General features: G+C 39.2%; 1 protein-coding gene across 4 annotated transcripts in view; it reads left to right on the top strand.

Annotated features, from left to right (window-relative positions):
- ENOX1 (ecto-NOX disulfide-thiol exchanger 1) overlaps positions 1 to 17,917 on the top strand; it is a 285,209-nt gene that overhangs the window by 65,855 nt on the left and 201,437 nt on the right. The window contains exon 1 of one of the 4 annotated variants that reach the window (XM_018071489.2): positions 14,497 to 14,602. The exons of the other annotated variants lie outside the window; for them this stretch is intronic. The gene's annotated coding sequence lies outside the window, so the exon portion shown is untranslated. Of the gene's footprint in view, positions 1 to 14,496; positions 14,603 to 17,917 lie in introns of those variants that run through there. 4 annotated transcript variants of the gene reach the window in all.

Here is a 17,917-nt window from a genome sequence, read left to right as displayed (position 1 = left end):
GTAAAGCAGAGATGGTCTCAAAGTTAGTTGAGGTGCCTCAGGGTGATATCCCATTGAATTCTGAAACTCTTCAAGAATGGTGCATCTGTCTCATCAGAAATAAAATTTTCTGTGTGTCCAGCTGTAATTTCCCTTGATACAACTTGTGATTGATGGCTTTTGTCTTTTCACTGTAGACTCCAAGAAGGGTCTGGCCTCACCCTTGCTCTAATCCAGCTCCTTCAGTCTCTCCTTATGTACCATGTGCTACACCTCCTACTATCATAGTTGCTTTCTGCCATACTCCAGTTTGCCATTGTCTTTCTTGTACTATAAGCCTCAAAGCTAGACACATCATTCTAGATGTGGCCTTGTGAAGGCTGAATAAAGGGGAACAACCACTTTCCTTGGTCTGAAAACTGGCCCACTTAATGCTGAACCTCGTAATGTGTGTTGGCATACGGTGTACTCCCATATGTATTGTTTGATTTTTATTAATTTTTTTTTATTATGCTACCTTACTTTAGGTCTCTCTAAAGTTTTTCACAAAACTCTCAGCTGATTAATGAAAGTTATCTGCAACTTTCACTGTCTTGCAGTCCTCACCACACACACGCACTTTCCTCTTCTATCATATATTTATGAAATGTCATAAAACAAGAGGAAATCTCAAAGGAACTGTTAAAATCCTTTCCCCCAAGATGGAAGCTATCAATTAAACATTACTCCTTTCTTCTGTGTCCTGCCCATTTTTCATCTATGCCATTATGCTTCACGCATTCATGGCTGGTTAGCTCCTCTATTAGCTTCTTGTATGACAACTCATCAGAGACCTGCTGGAGGTTGTCTGCTGCATTATTGTAGGATCTCAGTCACAGACAGGGAAAAGATGCTGGTAAATGCAACACGAACAGACAAAGGAAAGTTTGTAATCATCTGAAAGAGCTCCATTTTGAGAATAAATGTTGTGGGTCAGCATACCTCAACCCGTTACTGGTTACTTTGGGAAGAGACTTCATGTGATGTTTCTGTAAGTTTCTGGTGTTGAAGTATCTCTTCTCTTGTAAAATTAGCCTTAAAAAAAAGATATCACTGACAGCTACTTGAGCCCAGCTCAAGCATAACTGTTGTCAAGACTTTTTTTGGCCAGAAGCTATTTCTGGGGAGAGATTGAGGGGCTGCAACAAAGAAGTGTTCCAGTGCTACAGAGACGTTCTCACAAATGTAGCAAAGAGTCTCAAGAGACACTACAAAGTTGGCAAGTGATGAGTAGAAGCAGGGACTTCAAACTGTTCAGATGCAAGAGTTGACCTTTTGATGCTGAATAAAATGAGCAATAAGGTGGAAGAGTCCTTGAAACTGAAGGCCAGTTGATTGTTTGATATGACAGGGAAAAGGAGCCAGGAAGATGAGCAAAAAGAAAGCCAAATGTGAGGCTGGGGAATGATCTCTGCAGCACCGTTGTGGATCAATATACCATCAGGGCAAGACTGAGTTTGTCAGCGGCCAGGAAAAGGATGTTGCAGTAATTGAGACATGTGGCGATGAGTGCCTAGATAAGAATTTAACAACAGGGCTGGGAGTGAGAGACGCATCTGAGATATGTTAATTGAGGGAATCTGCAAAATCCTGGGTACATCCACACAGCCTGCAGAGCTCTGACTGTAGGACTGCAGTTGACGGGGACCAGCCGAAAAAGTTTCCCTCCAGACAGTTCAACAATCAGAAGCAGTGAAGGAAGGTGCAGTGACATAGGCTTTGATATGGGCTAACTGTACTCAAATGGGCTATTATGAGTTCAATTGTGGCCACCACTGGATTTCACTACTCCTTTTGCTTATGTGCTCCATACCTCTTGCGGGGGAAGCTTCTAAGTTCTCAGAAATTGTTCCTTTCTATTTTTTTTTTCTTCGAACTCTTTGGCCCCTGTGCACATGAGTAGCTGGAAGTTCCAGTTCCTGGGGTTGGGCAGCTTCTCAAATCTCATTGTTTTCTGCATGTTCCATTTCTTTCTCTTGATACTGAATTCACTAGCATGACACTGGTAAAAACTGAAGAAAACTGAAAAAGTAGGTATGTTTTCAAATTCTGGAAAAAGACGGAATTTGGCCAGTTGAAGAACTGTGTGCAGAAAATTAAAAAGCAAAGCCCAGACAAGCTCATCTTCCCAAGGCAAACAAAAAAACCAACCAAAAATATTGCCAAAATTGAAAAAAACTGATCACAGTCCTGCAGGATGTTAGATTGGGAGGCAGGGGGGAAGCAGTACAGTGTAACATAGACACTATTTCCCAGTAGCTGTAATTTAGCTCCAAGTCTTCTTTCCAAGTCACTTGTCTTATTAAAATCTGTCCCATGCCCTTTCCTGAGGCCCATTTGGTGCATTTCTGTATGAGCAGTACAGTGCTTTGGGGGGAGGCAGATGCCTGCCTGCATTGAAACGGGAGTTCTGCAAATGACTTTAAGTTATTTGGCTTCAAGATGCACAGGGCTGAGCTTTACCCACCACGCCAGCTGAAATCACGATCCTCCTCTAATAGGGAGAAGTTGCCTTTGTTTAGGAAGAAGCACTGCCTTACAACAAAAGATCATAAATATGACTCTGAGTTTAATATTTGGGTTTGTTTACAGTGGCATAGGAATTATTTTACATTCTGAGCATATGTGATGCACCTGCTAAACATGAGGATTTTTACTAAGGTAGAAACTTTAGACACATGAGTAAGACAGTGGATTACTCTTAGGAAAAAAACATCATTTAGAAATTCTTTGTAACGTCTGCCATGCATTCATTTTCAAAGAAGTCTGAGAACTTTGAATTAACCTTAAATCTTTAACTACAGTTTCTAGGGAGCCACAGCGAAGCTTGTGCTCTAATATCTTCCAAAGTGAGCAAGTAGGAAAAAAATCAGTTGGAGCAGAGGTATGCAGCAGCATGAGAAATGTTACCTGTGACATTTAAACTCAATTTAATCTGCTGTGACACTAGTAACATTTGTTGATGACTTAGGGAGAGGGTGTTTGCAGTGGTGAGTGGGATCACAAATGTCATCTGGTTTTAAACCTAGTGCCTTGGATGAACCAGTTTCCATCCTTTCGTGATGCTGACAGGAAGCTTTTTACTGAAGCACAGAAATACTGGTAATGGATAGTTTGTCAGGCTGCACGCTTTAATGCAATGTGGGTGATTCAGTACGTATTTTGCATTTCTACTCAGCAACATTAAAATCTTGTTCAGGAAAATTCCCTCTCATGAGAAATGGTAACCAGATCTCTTAGCTGTTCAGTTCTTTAGCCATGATCTGTTTCTGTGATACATGTCAGTGAAAAGTAGATAGAGGACACCAAACAAATTTTCTCATTAATAATTGTCAAAATATCTGTCCTATAAGAAACACAGAATTGAAACCATTTCTAATCCCTGAGCTATGCATCCTGCAGGGATGATGCAATTTCAGCTGATAACATAAATGGATTATAATTAAATTCACATGTAGCCAAGGCAGGGCTTTCTGTTTTAAAAACAAAGATACCTCAGCTCTTTTTGGTGGTAGTGTTTTAGGGAGAAGGTGTTTGGTGTTTCTACTTCAGCATACTGTTTCTACGTTTCTTTTTTACATTTCTATGCTACAGTTCTGCAACTTTGCAATAGATGTGGGCTTCACTCTGAACCTTGACATTTTCATTTTTTAAAGCTAAGACTCAGCAGCATTTGCTTTTGTCCAAGTCTTAAAGAAAAAAAAAGAGAAAAAGGAAACCTAAACCAAATACAGGATGAAGTCTGAGAAATTCTTTGTAATGTATATTTCAAACAGAAGAGTCAGATGTCACCAAGTGGGATTATTTGTCCTAAACTGACAGGTTTACATGTAAGGGAAAAATTACATTTCATTTCGCTAGACTTGGCCTATGCCATTTGATTTAGCGAGCTAGCAAAAACAAGTGTATATAGTTGGCTTTCACATGCACACATTTTGATGACTGGATTATGTCATTTATTTTCTATGCTGCTCTTGGTAAAATGTGTGTTTGTTGTACTGCTTTTGATATTTTGGTTGGGTTTGATATTTTGTTGACAAGAAAAAATGGAAAGTGTGGGTAAAGTTCTTAGGTCTGTTTGGGAACTGATGTGCTGTCTCAGGGGGAATTAATTGGCGTCTGTTGGAACTGAGCCCAAAAGTATCTTTTAAATTACATCAGTGCATTACCTGTCCTCTGCTAGCTGGAGTCCCAGCAGAATTTAGCATGGTAGGTCCATCCGGCTACACCTCAGACACTAGTGCTGTGGGAATCTCAGTGCCTCACTGCAGGACAGTCTCTCCTAAGGGTATCCCTGTGATATTATCCTCATGCTTTTAGTTAGTCTGAAGAAGGCATAAATGGAGTAGGAATGTGATGTAGGTATCTTCCGAGAAAAAACAAATAGTTTTCCCCACCTCTTCCCCCTCTGTCTCTTGTCTCTTTTGGAGCCAACCATAAGGACAGAAAACCAACTTTTTAGAGGAATCTAACTTTCTTAAAAATGTGAACCTAGTGCAGACACTCTGAATAAAGGTGACACAGTATGTCCTTAGCTGAGGGCCATTTTCCAAGCTAAAGAGTACAAGTATAAACATTAAGAGCCAAGCATGACTTAAACCAAATCAAAACAAAAAACACCTGCAAAATCCAGAAGACTGCCAGATTGCAAAAAGTCTTTATCTTGTGAGTCCATGCTCATGATCCAGCAAATTATGTCAAAGAATATAGAGCCCAGAAATGTCTTATTAAGAATAACCATGGGCTTTTGTCTACTGAAACAGGCAGCAGTATCCTAGATTTCCTAAATATTCAGGTCTTAAACTGGTTTAATGCCTTGGTAACGGAAGACTGGAACCTGTATTCCATACTTTCAAAACAGAGATGAAATTAATGAGTAAAACTGTAACTATGTTAAAAAGGACCTTAGTCTGTGTTAACAAGCATCATCTAGTCCCAGGTAGGCACATTAAAAGCCTGCAGTGCAAGGGAATAGGGCTGTCAGACTGAGACCTTTCCTGTGTATTTAGAAATCTGTTATATTCTGATGTGATTTTTTTGAATGAATAGAAAGGAGAAAGATAATTGCTTCAGAAAAAAATGTTTATCATTATGCCTGAGAGACTCAGGGGTTACTCTAAGAGTTGAGGTTTGCAGAATTGCAGCTCCTACATACCAGACACATCCAGGGTGCTTGCTGCATGCTTGGAGCTAGGACCACACTATTGTGCTACAGCTGTGGTAAGGGTTTTTAAAAATCATATTCACCAAGCTCTGCTCCCCACTGCCATCTCCTCTCTCATACAAAATCCTGTCAGCTTGGGCACAGATAATATATCAGACATTGAGACATTCAAAGCAGGACTTGGCCATTATACTGCTGATTGCATAGAGCCTGAACGTGAATGCAGACACAGATCCTGCTGACAGGCTTAAATAACACAAGGTAAGACTCAGCAAACCCTGGATCCTTGTGATTTTAGTCATTGGTTCTCCCTAAAATGCAGAGAGCAGGTGTGTGATTGAAGCTGCATGACCCAATACAGTGAGTACAGAGGCCTTTTCTCCAGAAATTACTTACGTCTGGGCAGGAAGAACAGCAAAGAGCTGCATTTGAATCCTTGCTGACTCAGCAGAGTGTGGACAAGAGAAAAAGCAAATGTGACACAGCTGCAAGGAGCAAACCACCATCCCTTCCCGGGATTGTTCCAGTCTGCATGAATGGCTGAGACTCCCTCACCAGCACATCCCAGGGCAGAGGTGCCAATGCAAGGCAGGGACTGAGCTAACCCAAACATCTCTCCTATCTCTGCTGGTCCCTTTCAATCAGGTTTTATCTGTTTCCCCACACACCTCAGCAGGGCTGAGGAGCAGCCTACAACCCCCAGCTCTGCCTGTGGTCCTACATCCTCTAGGAATCCAACCACACTCCCAAATGTCTCTGAGAGGTTGTTCTGGGTGGAGAAGGTGGTATCGTTTTATGCCCTGTGCAGGCAGTTTGTATTTTTGGTAAGAATCCTTTTCTTTTAGTATCTTTTTATTTATGGTCCCTCTCTTCTGTATTCTTTATTCCTGTCTAAACTGAAAGAAGCCACATTGTATCTGAGTTCTACTCTGCAGAGCATGGATTTGAAATTAACAGAATGAGCTAGTCCATTCCTAGTTTATTAAAAACTGTTTTTCTGGGTCTGATAAGGAAACCAATTAAAGGCCATGAAGTCTATTTTCATAATAATGCTAAAAGGGGCACTTCATAAATTGAAGATTCACCATGCAAAGAAAAAGTGGTATATTGTATTTTAATAAAATGAGTCCAGAAGTCTTAAAAGAGCAGAGCAGTAACTTTTTTTTCCACTTGTTTTGAAATTTCCCCTTATTTCTTGCTCCTTATTCAAACAAACTTCCTGCAGACAGCCAGGAGGCAGTGCAACAGCTGTTCTGTAGGTTGAAAGTGATGGGATATTTGCTTGAGGACATGGCAGAAGAGGGTCAATTATATGCAGTGAACAAATAATTTATTAGATTGGCCTCATTTCTTTGTCATTTATCTGTGAACAGATCATAATTTCAACAGTGCTGTTTGTTTTTCAGGAAACATAAATAAACAAATGTGACTGCTGAATTTCTCATGAACTTTAATCACTTATACAACCAGATATTAAAACATATTGGTTTTGCTCTTTTAATTGGGTATGTGGTACTGATTTGGGTCTCCTAGCTGAATAGGATTTACTGACCTCTGGGATATGTGAATGTTCAAAAATCAAAATGTATTTTTTGTAAGATTTCTGCAGAATCATTTTAGAATTCCAGACACAGAATTGTTTTTTAAAGACTGGGGGAATGGGAACCAGACTGGAAAGAAATTAGCAAAGCAGTCAAAATAAGTTTTTCCACTGACAATTTCTATCAGGGATTTAGCCATCTTAATCAGCAGATATGATCACTGCTTTACAGCAGTTTTAAAAACAAGAGGGTTTTATTGATACTGTCTGTAAACAGTGTTATAATTTTCACTCATGTCTAAATGCCATGTGCATATTAAATGCCTATTCTCATAGCGATAAACACGGTTTAGTAAAATTTATATTTTGATGTGCACGGAAGTAAATCAGCAGAAGATTGGGCGAACTGAAATGTGTAAACTTTTCTAGCTGAAGGAAATGAATTACTGAAATGCAAAACTAGTTACCTGCTTCATTAAGAACTATGAGTACAGACGATTTCTGTGAAAAATATGATGGGAAGCAATTGGCTAGAGAGTGATTGCAGGAGATAGCATCTGTACTAATTGACTTGTTCAGGATGTACACAAAATCCGATTTACCAATCATATGTACTTTTTGTAAATAATATTATGGCAATTAAAGGATAAATCACTTTTTCATGATGTTGCTATGTTAACCTAAAGTGGTCGTGTGGGTTTAATTCAGATCTAAGAAACAATTTATTTAAAAATGTTACCTTTCAAGTCTTATTTCTTTGTGTGTGCTCTGAGTGCCTTTTGTCTACTGTATATTGGGGGTTCTCATGCTCAGACTGCTGATCCTAAGGGTGTTCATATAAACAGCTGTTCCTCATATCCTGTCTGGGTTATTTTTTTCTCTCTCTTTATAGAAGTCGTAATTCTACTGTATGTAGTGTTGTAGACATTTTCATGGTAGGAAGCCACAGTGTCTTTCATAAACGGCGTTTCCCATGATAGACCAAAAAGTGTGCAGATCCCACAATGATAGATGTTCATTGTAGACAGTCTGGGCAGCAACAGGAGGAAATAGATACATGAGATAGCAGAGTAGTGTCTCACGTGGGAAAGACATAGTTAACCTTAGGGGGAAATAGCCAAAAAAAGTAAACCAAGATATTTTTCCCACTAGGTTGGAAAGAAAAGTGAAATTCTCTTCTGTAAATGTCTTTTTTTTTTCCCCTGTGATTCAACTATTTCACTTTCCGAGATTTTTCCGAGATTTGCTCTGCACTCTGGCCAGTTATTTCTCTCATCTACATGACCAACCAGGAGGCTTAGCTAAAATGGAGTCTTGTCCTTGGCTTCAACTCTGAGAGTCTGCTGTGCAGGCTATGCTGAGAAGTTCAGACTTAGATGGGGGAAGGAGTCTGCAAGCTTCAAATCAAGAGATCACTCATATTGAACAGGAATCACAGAACTCTATCCTTGGAAATGGGCTGAGGATTGATGAATTTTTGGAGAACTTTTTTTCTTTATGCTTGCAGGAGGTGGAGGAGTGATGGATTTTGTTTTAATCCAGCCCTATAGGATGAGAGTAAATGAAATTACACTGAACTGGCTACAGAAAAAAAAAGCCTCTGAGTTTGCTACAAATAGATAAAATGTTTCTCACAGTTTCTAAAAATTGCAGTGAAAAATGAAGGACATGGAGACAGCATGACTTTTGTTTATAAATATTTGTATTTCATGCTGAGAATTCCTTCAGTTGAGTAGAGGTATTAAAAATATCTGAAGATTAGAAAATCTGACTCTGACAAAGTAAATTCAATGGTTTAAATGCACCAGAATTTAGTTCTTCTTGATATAGGACAGGTGGAATTGCCCTCTGGGCAATGCTGTTCATGCACAGTATCCGTGTCATTCGTGAGCCTGGTTCTGTCTGAACCTGTGCTCACAAGTTGACACCATATTTTGCAAACTGCTCATTAACACTTGCCTTTTCACCCTGTATGGATGAGCAATCAGCTGCAGGCTGAACAAGTGGTTTTACAAGGCTATTTATTTCAGTAATTCAAGTTCTCAAATAGAGCAGGGGAAAAAAGCCCCAAACAATAGCAGTGTGTCATTTTTCTGAACTATTGACCATCTGATCTTCAATAATTTGTCTTCACTCACTTCTCATGCATTCTCTCTCTTTCCTTCAGCCTTATCCCCTTTTCCTGCCAAGCTCCCCTGTCAGGCACAGAGGGTCTTCTTCTTTCTCCCTTCTCCTCCCAGACTGTGTCCATTTTGCACATTTTCTTTCTGATGTTCTCCTCCTAAACTTTAATTATCTCCTCAAGTTCTGTTTATAGGATACTACAGAAGCTAAGTAGTATAGACTGTAATATATCCACTGCTTTACACTGTAGGTCAAAAGTTGTTGTTGAAATCCTACAGTTATCTGATAAAACCAAATTCTTTGGAAAGTAGAATTTAATTTTTTTTCCATCCCAAGCACTCATTGCCTTCCATATTTTACCTCCACTGAAATAGATGGCAGTGGTTTCATTGGCTTTGATGAGGAGATATCTGATTACCTGCCTGGTTTCAAATATTCCCAGAAGTCATAGCAGGAAGCATCTTCCAGAAAGGTTTGTATTCTAGTCCGAGCCATGAGAGCACACCTGGGAGTTTCAAAAGGATGCGAAGGAGAAGGTTCAGCTATCCAGAAATCCTCTCTATAAATATTGATGAGGGAACAGTGGGGAGCTCTGATGTGTTGAAAGATGCTACTTTAATGTGGAAAACGCAATGAGAAATGAATTGAGATCTTTGAAAACCCATGTTTGGGGGTGCCAAGCACCTGAGAACATGTTCCTCAGTAGTGAAATGCTTTATCAATATTTTGATGGGGATGAAGTCTCCATCGAAGGAGATAAGTATAGAGTGGAGGTACCTTTGTGCCTCTGTGGTTTATTTTGGAGGATTCCCAGTCGTTCTAAAAAGCTCACCATCTTCTGTCATCTCTCAGTGTGCACTGACAATCTTTGTGCTTCACCAGATCAAACCATTGAGGCCATAGCTGATCAGTAGTGTTGGCAGTACTCAGTGCAAAGGGAAGCTTACAAGGATCCTTTGCAGCTCTCTCAAGGCAGAGTGAGTTCAGGATCCACAAGGAGCATTACCTACAGCTGAATATTTAAATATTTGTCTCTGTGCAAGACTTTAACACTGTTGAATTGTACCTTCATATTGAAGTAGAAATGTATACTGTACAGCATATAAGGCCCTTGATTGTGCTTAGCAGCTTATCTGTATTTGTTCTCTTTGAAAACGTTTTGTTAGCAGAGTCACTTCTCATAGCTGAGCAACACCAGACAAACAAGCTGGTGTGCACTTTGCTGAAGGAATAGCAATCCCTGTTTGTATTTCCCAGACCTAAAGGGTTTGGTGGTCACTGTAAAATGTGTGCAACCATCTTGTGGAATGCGCAGGTGCAGTTATCCCTGTTCTTGAGTAAGGAACTAAAAATATTGTGAATTCCAAGTGACTTTCCAAGCCACAGACGTTCCATGACACTGTTTTTTCTGCGCTGTAATATCTGGCTCACCCTTTTAGTTGATGTGTTCGGACTGGCATTCCAAAGCTGAAGGAACAACTGGGACCTTCCAGAGATGAGAAAATTATGCAGATTCATAAAATATTTAGTTTACAATTAACACATGAAAACACAATGTGTATTCCTATTACTTGACACAAGTGAGTTTTCACGTGGAGTAAATAAATCTCTGACAAGTTTACACTTTTTTCTTTTCTTAAATTTTGGATTTTCACTTCAGAAGATACTTTTCCTCTAAGGCTACAATACAGATTTTATTCCTTGATGTATCTTGGGGTTCAGTCACTGTTTTCCTTTTTAACGTGCTTTGCCTGTTACACTCTTCCAATGATACCACAGTATTTGTCTTCTGAAGCTTGTACCCAACGTGTGAAAAAAATTTATGTCTTTCTGTATATAATGGATTGGATCTCTATTTTAGTCTGTGCTGCTCCTTACACATAAAGCAGCACTGCAGAGGAGGTGGAGATGGAAAAGGAGGTGTCAGTGAGCTCCCTCACTAAGCACGAGGTGCTTAGGTGCTAAATGCCTGTAGGTGACCTTATTCTGCCTGCAAGCAGATGATGCCAGCATAGGGACTTGACACAGTCCATCCTTGGTGAGGAAGACGATGTCAGGGATGCATTCCCACAGGTTTTAATAAGGAGAAAAAACAATCATTGTGTGTGGCCTTCTCCACTTCTGGCTACTATGTTGTTGTAGCAGTTTCATCCCAAGTCTATTAGAAGTTTTCCCATTTTTTGTCACCTCCAAAGTGAAAATTGACTTGTCTCTTTTCTCGATTTTAGAGAAAAATTCAGAAAATGCCCTACACAAATAAATGCCCAAGATCAGACTGTTTTGCATAATTTTCAGCGATCTGCAGATTTGTGTCACATGGTGCCTGTTAAAGTCTGCGTTCAAAACATTTCTCCAAAGAACACTCTCAGGTTGATATATGGTTAAATGCTAACTAAAAATTAAAAACGTTTTGAGTATCTGCTTGAGAAATTTAATTATGTCATGATTTGAAATTTGTAGGCTTTGGTATCTGTAAGAATGCTACTTAATTTCCTGCAAATGCTATTAGACTTATGCTCCAATCAGCTGGAATATTTTATTCATTATCATGTGGCAGTCAGTGCCCATAATTAACAATTGTGTGTCAATTTGTCAAGCACCATAAAAGACGAAGGTACTTTCACTTTTCTATGGGTCAGCAAATATTTTTCATTATAAATCCCATTTCCCAGAGAAGTTCCTGAGATTACTTTGGTATTTTAGTAATTTAAAAACAAACAGTAGCCAGTTTGCAATTACATTCATTCCTGACTGGAAACTCTTCTGGATACAGTATTGCAGTTTATCTTACCATTTGTCAATAAGAGAGAGGAATATTCCTTCTGTAGGCTGTCAGAAAAATCTGGCAGGTGGCTAAATTGACCTTTTCAGTTTTGGTATGCTGCCTCTGTTCTTGGTCTGTCACACGGCATTGCAAGGTGCTCAGCTCCTCAGAAAATCAGGAACTGCTCCCTTTTCTCTTTGCAGCAGCTCTTTCTTTTCCACTTTTCTCTTTCATTTCTCAATTCGTTCCCAGTGATGATAGGTGTATAAGTGAGGATAGGACATGATCATCTTATTAATTTCTGAGTACCTTGACGTTAAATCACCATCAGGCATCTGAAGTGGGATAATTAAAATGAACAAACTAAATCAAACGATGGTTCCAGAAACCAGTTGCACATCCCCTGGTAGTGGAGTAGAGCTGTTGTCGTTGCACCAGTTTTCTTCAGAAGATGAAAAAAACCTGTTATGTGTAGCAAGAAATCAAACTTCAAAAGGGGCAAGTATTGAAAGAGTTAAGGCATTTAGTTTAATACACTTCACTAGACAGTCTTATGTAAGTACAATTGATAGAGTAGACTCTACAGAGTAGACTCTACAGAGAAAACTCTACAGACATCTGAATCCTGCCTGCTGAATCTACCCATATCAATACACATCTGTGGTTTCTGTGGGGAACAGGTTTGTAAGCAGAGTTTAGAAATTTGCTGCATTCATTTTGTGCATCCATCATATTTTTCAGTCAGAAATCCCAGAACAGAAATGCTGGTTTAGAAGTAGTTTTTCCTAATTTATAATGGATAATACTGCTATAGGACCTATACACAGAAGAAATTAGGAAAACCAAACAAAAAACCCCTCCTGAAAATGGTGAAAATTGAATAGTTTGTGCATTTTCTAGAATTATGTGGGTTTTGTTTTCTGGGTATTTTTCAATTTGTTTTTCTTGCCTACTAGTGTCATTGGTTGTCTCATAAAACTTCTAGTCACACCTGTTGTTGGACACCAGGCACAGAACCAGGAGATGGAAAGACTGACAGTTCTACTTCCACAGACAAGACTAATACCATGCTAATCCTGGTTGGTCACCCTGTATAGCTGTGAAAAAAAGGTGGAAATTCTTTTGGCTACTTGACTGCCTTGAAAGTGGGGTGACTGAACTGAATGTAAGTCATAACAACTGAGACCAAGGGATCTGTGTGGCTCACCTGGGATTTGTTTATTTAGTACATTTAAATTTTATGTATGACCTGTAGTCACTTACTGAACCAGAAAGCAAATGCAATGGAAAATTATTCTTGACTGTGAAATGGTGCACCTCAACCCTGCTTTGAAAGTACCCTTTGCTGGGGGTAGAGCAGCCATGACTGCAAGGATCTCTCTGATTGTATGAGCCTTTTGATAATGCTGTCACATAAATGCCACATATTGGCTCATTCCATGGATTCTTTTCTCACTAGAACTGTACTAAAACTTCTAAGAGGTTTATGAAGCTGCTATTAGAAAAAAATATTTTTTCTAAATGGGATTAAGTCCAAGATTTATTCTTTAAAGGTCCCTTACATTCCTTAAACTACCACAGTCCATTTCCCATGTGTCTATACCCACATTTATTTTCTTAACACTCTTCTTTAAAATTATCAGTGAAAACTTGACTTTTCTTTTTGATCTCTTTTTTTGATCTTTCTGGTGTACTTCCCCTTCTATTCCAAATGTCTTTGACTTCTCTACTCTCTCTTGCTTTTCACACAGAATTTAAATACTGTGCCAACAGAGCACAGCAGAAGTAAAAGTTATATTTGGATGTGATGATATATCCCAGTACATTTGACCCATTCATTCACAATAAATCCTTACTATTTGCTGGATGACTCATATCAGGAAACAGCTTTTTGTAATGTATATGTTTTTTGTAAATATTGAATGCCACCTCTGTATTATAGAGATCAATTGTTTATGACAGAACACTGACCACAGTATCTTTCAATAGGCAAGCTTGGCAGTGTAGTACTACACTGCTACTGTAATCACGTATCTCTTTTTATGCTTCTGGTGATGGATCAGTGTATTTGAGGTGGATCTTAGGAGAACTGTGCAGTTATAGATATTGAAAATAAACTTCAGAGTCTCCTAATTTAAGGACAGGCCAGGTGGTAGCTGTGATGTGCCATAAACATCTGACAGCAAGTTGGATGACCACATAGAGGTTTTATTCAACCTCATAATGTAAGTGGACTTCATCACATAAAATACATAATCGCATAATACCAGTTATCAAAACCCTCTGAGACTGTGGGGTTTTTTCCCCTGTATTTAGAAAAGGAAATGTTCTGACTTTCTCTTTGCCTGAGATTTAGGAAAGGACATTAAGAACTAGGGCTTAGCGTTTTCCCTCAGAAGTGAGATGAAAGAACAGATTTGGGATATAAGGCTTGAACCATCTCTTGGTGCACGGGCTTCAGGGACATACAGTCTCTTGATAGAGGCTTCATTTTAAAAGTGTTTGAGGTATTTTCCTTCCATTTTTCCCACTGGAAGGCTGATTCCAAACCCGGTTAATGGCTAGGAACTTTATTTGCATTCCTAGCCTAAATATATTAATGAACAACTTTTATCCATTTGTTTTGTGACACCATTACCTTTTATCTTGAATAGTTCCTTATTAATAATTTATAGAGTATTAATTAATATTTAATAGAGAGCAAACATATCCTCTCTTACCTTTCCCCTTAGCTGTTCCTATCCATTTTACTAGACTGAACAATCTAAGCTTCTGTAATCTTCCTTGAAGAAATAAAAAGCTCTCTCCAAACTGATTTTTGCAGATCTTTTCTACACCTGGTCTATTTTCATTTTTCGATGATGATGGACAAACTCCATCTTGCAAAATGCATGTGGTTCATAAGCTCTTGGAAATGTGTCTCTTTTGCTGATTATTCAGTGTTAGTGCTGCTGCCCAAAATGCAAGAGAAGTGTGTTGCTACTGCTACAAGGTAAGAAAATGGAATAAACAGGCATAGGATCAATGTACAATGATCTGGTATGTGTGATGCTTCCAGTATGAAGTAGCAGCTTCCAGCTCTGCTGTGTGTTCCACTCTGCTGCCAGGAGCTCTAGATTGAGGATGCAGGAACAAGGTAGGACATGGTATTTCATTGGGAAGATGTGCAAAAGGAGGGAGGCTGATAAGGTTGAAGCAATATTTTGAAGAGGTGTAGGGCACAAAATGTGAAGGTAAGGGGGATGCATCCTTTGGGCTATGACCATTTTGCAATGGGCTTAGGGACCATTGCTCAGTTGAAATGTTAATATAGGTGGTCTGGAGCCCAGCTGTCCTGCTATCTTTAGCACCCTGGGATGTGTTTGTGTGGCAGGCTGCAGTAACACCTGAGCTGTGTGAACACACGAGCTGTGGTGCTGGGAGTCTGTTTTAGCATGATATTCCACCTGGGCTGATTAGTCCTTCTCACATAGCCAGGCTGCTCCCAGAGTCAAGGCTGGCAGCTGTGGCCAGCCTGACTTTGGATAGTATGGCCAAGCCTTGTAGATTTAGATGATGGGTATATAAACAGCAGAAAAATCTCCCAGAGTCTGGAGTGTTTGTCAGGTACGTAAATATCTCAGATTATTTTTCCTTAAATTATCCCTATGGGGATCATTTATGCAGCAGTTTTATAACTAGTTTTTGCATAAAATATAGTCCTGGTACTCAGGTTATCTTTTATGTAGTCAAACACTTTATTGTTTGCATGCTAATCTAAACTCTTCATCACTGAATAACTTCAGCAGCTCTAGCCTGGTTTTCCTACAGTGCTTTACTTTGGAAAAGAAAATGAATGTGTCTGCTTTTCTTAGTCATAAATTCAGTCTCCTGTTTCTTTGTTATAATTCTTTTGATGTGAACAAAACTCCAAATCCACTTTTTTGTGAAATTTAAATAGTGAGTATGTTTAAGAATGCATATGTGTTAACAATCAATCCTCTGCAGCTGGATGCTTAGTAAAAGCTGGGGCAATGTCTGTGTTTAAGGAGTTCTTTCAATTTTCATACTTTACTTCTGATTGTACCTGAGATATCATTTCCAGCCTCAAAATAAGTACAGGATTTGCTGTTCCAAAGTGGTAGAGTGATCAATTCAGACTTCCAGTTTACTTTATTCAGGGGCCTCTTTCAAATGTCACATAGAAAAGTATAACCCTGGTAGAAGAGTCCAGGTGACATAGGGAGCCTGGATAACATAGGATTTCCAGTTTGCTGGAGTACATTGGGGTGTGCCAAAGTTTAGGATGTAAGTCTGTCTCACTGAAGAGTACCTGAAGTCATGGCAATGGAGAGTTACACTTTTGTATAAAGCACACCCATCCTATAATATGAGGTCTGAAACAAACCTTTTAAGTGCATAACTTGCAGCTCTCATTGCATCTGCATGTATATACGTGCTGTATGTATTGCACTGCACATTCCTGTGCACTGCACAGCCCAGATTTCCAAACTCTCAATTGCAACCTGTGTGCATGTGATTACAGCTACTAAACTATCCCGTGCTTAATTTAACACTGTTTAAAGCTTTCATGCCATGAAATGGCCCGCGGCTTCTTTGCTAGTGAGCAGCGAGATCCTTCCACCCATAGACCTCAGCTCTCGCCCCCAGGTGCAAAGCAGTTAGGTCATTGATACAGTGTCACTGCAAGCATTTGTTTGGACCCAAACCATTTCTTTTCACTTACTCAGTGGTAGGAGGGATGCTGAACGTAAAATAATGGTAATTTTCTTACACAGGCTACAATGAGCCAGGCAGGTACCCTCCCCTGCAGAAGCTATGCCCAAGGAATGCCTCAGGGAGTAAGGAATGTACTTCACTGTGGCAGAAGACATCTTTGGGGCCTCAAACTGCTCCCACAGCAGCATTTATAATCCAGTGGTAGCCCAAGACCCGAGTCAGGACAGTGTCTTGACTGAGGGATTGGGGTCTCCCAGAGGTAGATATAAAACCTGTCCTGAGAAACTAGCAAGGCTGAGTCTAATGCATGGCATGACTTGGTCTTTTCTGTGTTTGTGGTTGATCAAGGTCTAAGCTCTAGTTGTTGTTGATGTCAGTTGTTTTATGGTAATGTCTCTTCCATAAAACAGTGGCAAAGCTGCTGAGATATAGTATCGTGTGGCACCCATAATGCCACTTCACACTTACTTTCTATAGTCTAACTGCACCTCTGATTTGTTTTTTTTTCTCATATTTTCCTCTTCTTTTTATTTCCTATAAAACTTTAAATTCAAGATTGAAAAAAAGAATAAAATTGAAAGTCTCTGCTGTAAAACGATACCTGGAATGATAATTGGATCAAATGAATAATGCGCATTTTTTACTCATAGTCTGAAATGTCCTAGTTTGTGTGATGGATTAGTCACTATTTCCTTGTGAATTATGTCATCACTTTCAAAATGATAGCTTAGTTTCCACAGAGTGGCTGAAGCCTTATTAACTGCTTGTTCATAACAGCTCTACAAAATTAGAATTTTAGTTAGTGGTAATGGTTAAAAAAGGTGGGAAACAAAACCAACCAGGAGGTTCCAGTTTACCTGAAACAACCACTTTCATCAAGATGTGATCATTATTTTTTAATTATGTTTTGCTGGTTTGTGTATGGGACTTGTTGAATAAAGTAATCATGTTCACAGTTAATCAGTATGTATCTGATTCCCTCTCAAAAGCAGGGAAGCCCAGTGGTGGCAGATGCAGATCTTATTTCAGCTGTGTTCTGTATTTAAAGAAAAAACAGCTGGGAGCAATAGTTACTAGCATTAGTGACACTCAGCCAACCTATGCAGTCTTTTGGACTCCATTATAAATATGAAAAAAAATCACAGATCACAAAATGCAGGGATCAAATGGTTTTTATAACAACTCATCCCTTTGTCATATTTTATTTTAAGCTGTAAATGAGCACATTACAAAACTGGATAATTGTAGATTAGTATAATTACCATGTGTGTTTCAAGAGGTGGAGGGAAAATAGGAGTTCTGCAAACTGTTCCCAAATACACTTTGATAGGAGAAGGGAATAGGGGAAGACCTAGGGAGGTATTTGTAGAGGTGGAAAAAAAAAGGAAAAAGGAAGGAAGGGAGGGAGGGAGGAAGGAGAGTAAGTACTATTAAATGATTGTTTTTGTAAAAGTATTTGGTTGTACTCTCTGAGGTATAATAAATATAGTCCAAAATGCAAAAATGTGCAATTCTGTAAGAAAGACTCAAAACACTACCATCAAATCCTCCAGCCTGATGAGAGTGTTCAGCCTACCATAATTTAGAG

This window comes from Manacus vitellinus, unplaced genomic scaffold (assembly GCF_001715985.3).
Source record: "Manacus vitellinus isolate BGI_N305 unplaced genomic scaffold, ASM171598v3 scaffold_2_pilon, whole genome shotgun sequence".
Taxonomy (NCBI): domain Eukaryota; kingdom Metazoa; phylum Chordata; class Aves; order Passeriformes; family Pipridae; genus Manacus; species Manacus vitellinus.
The sequence above is the reverse complement of the archived record's forward strand: the minus strand, read 5'-3'. Positions and strand labels throughout refer to the sequence as shown.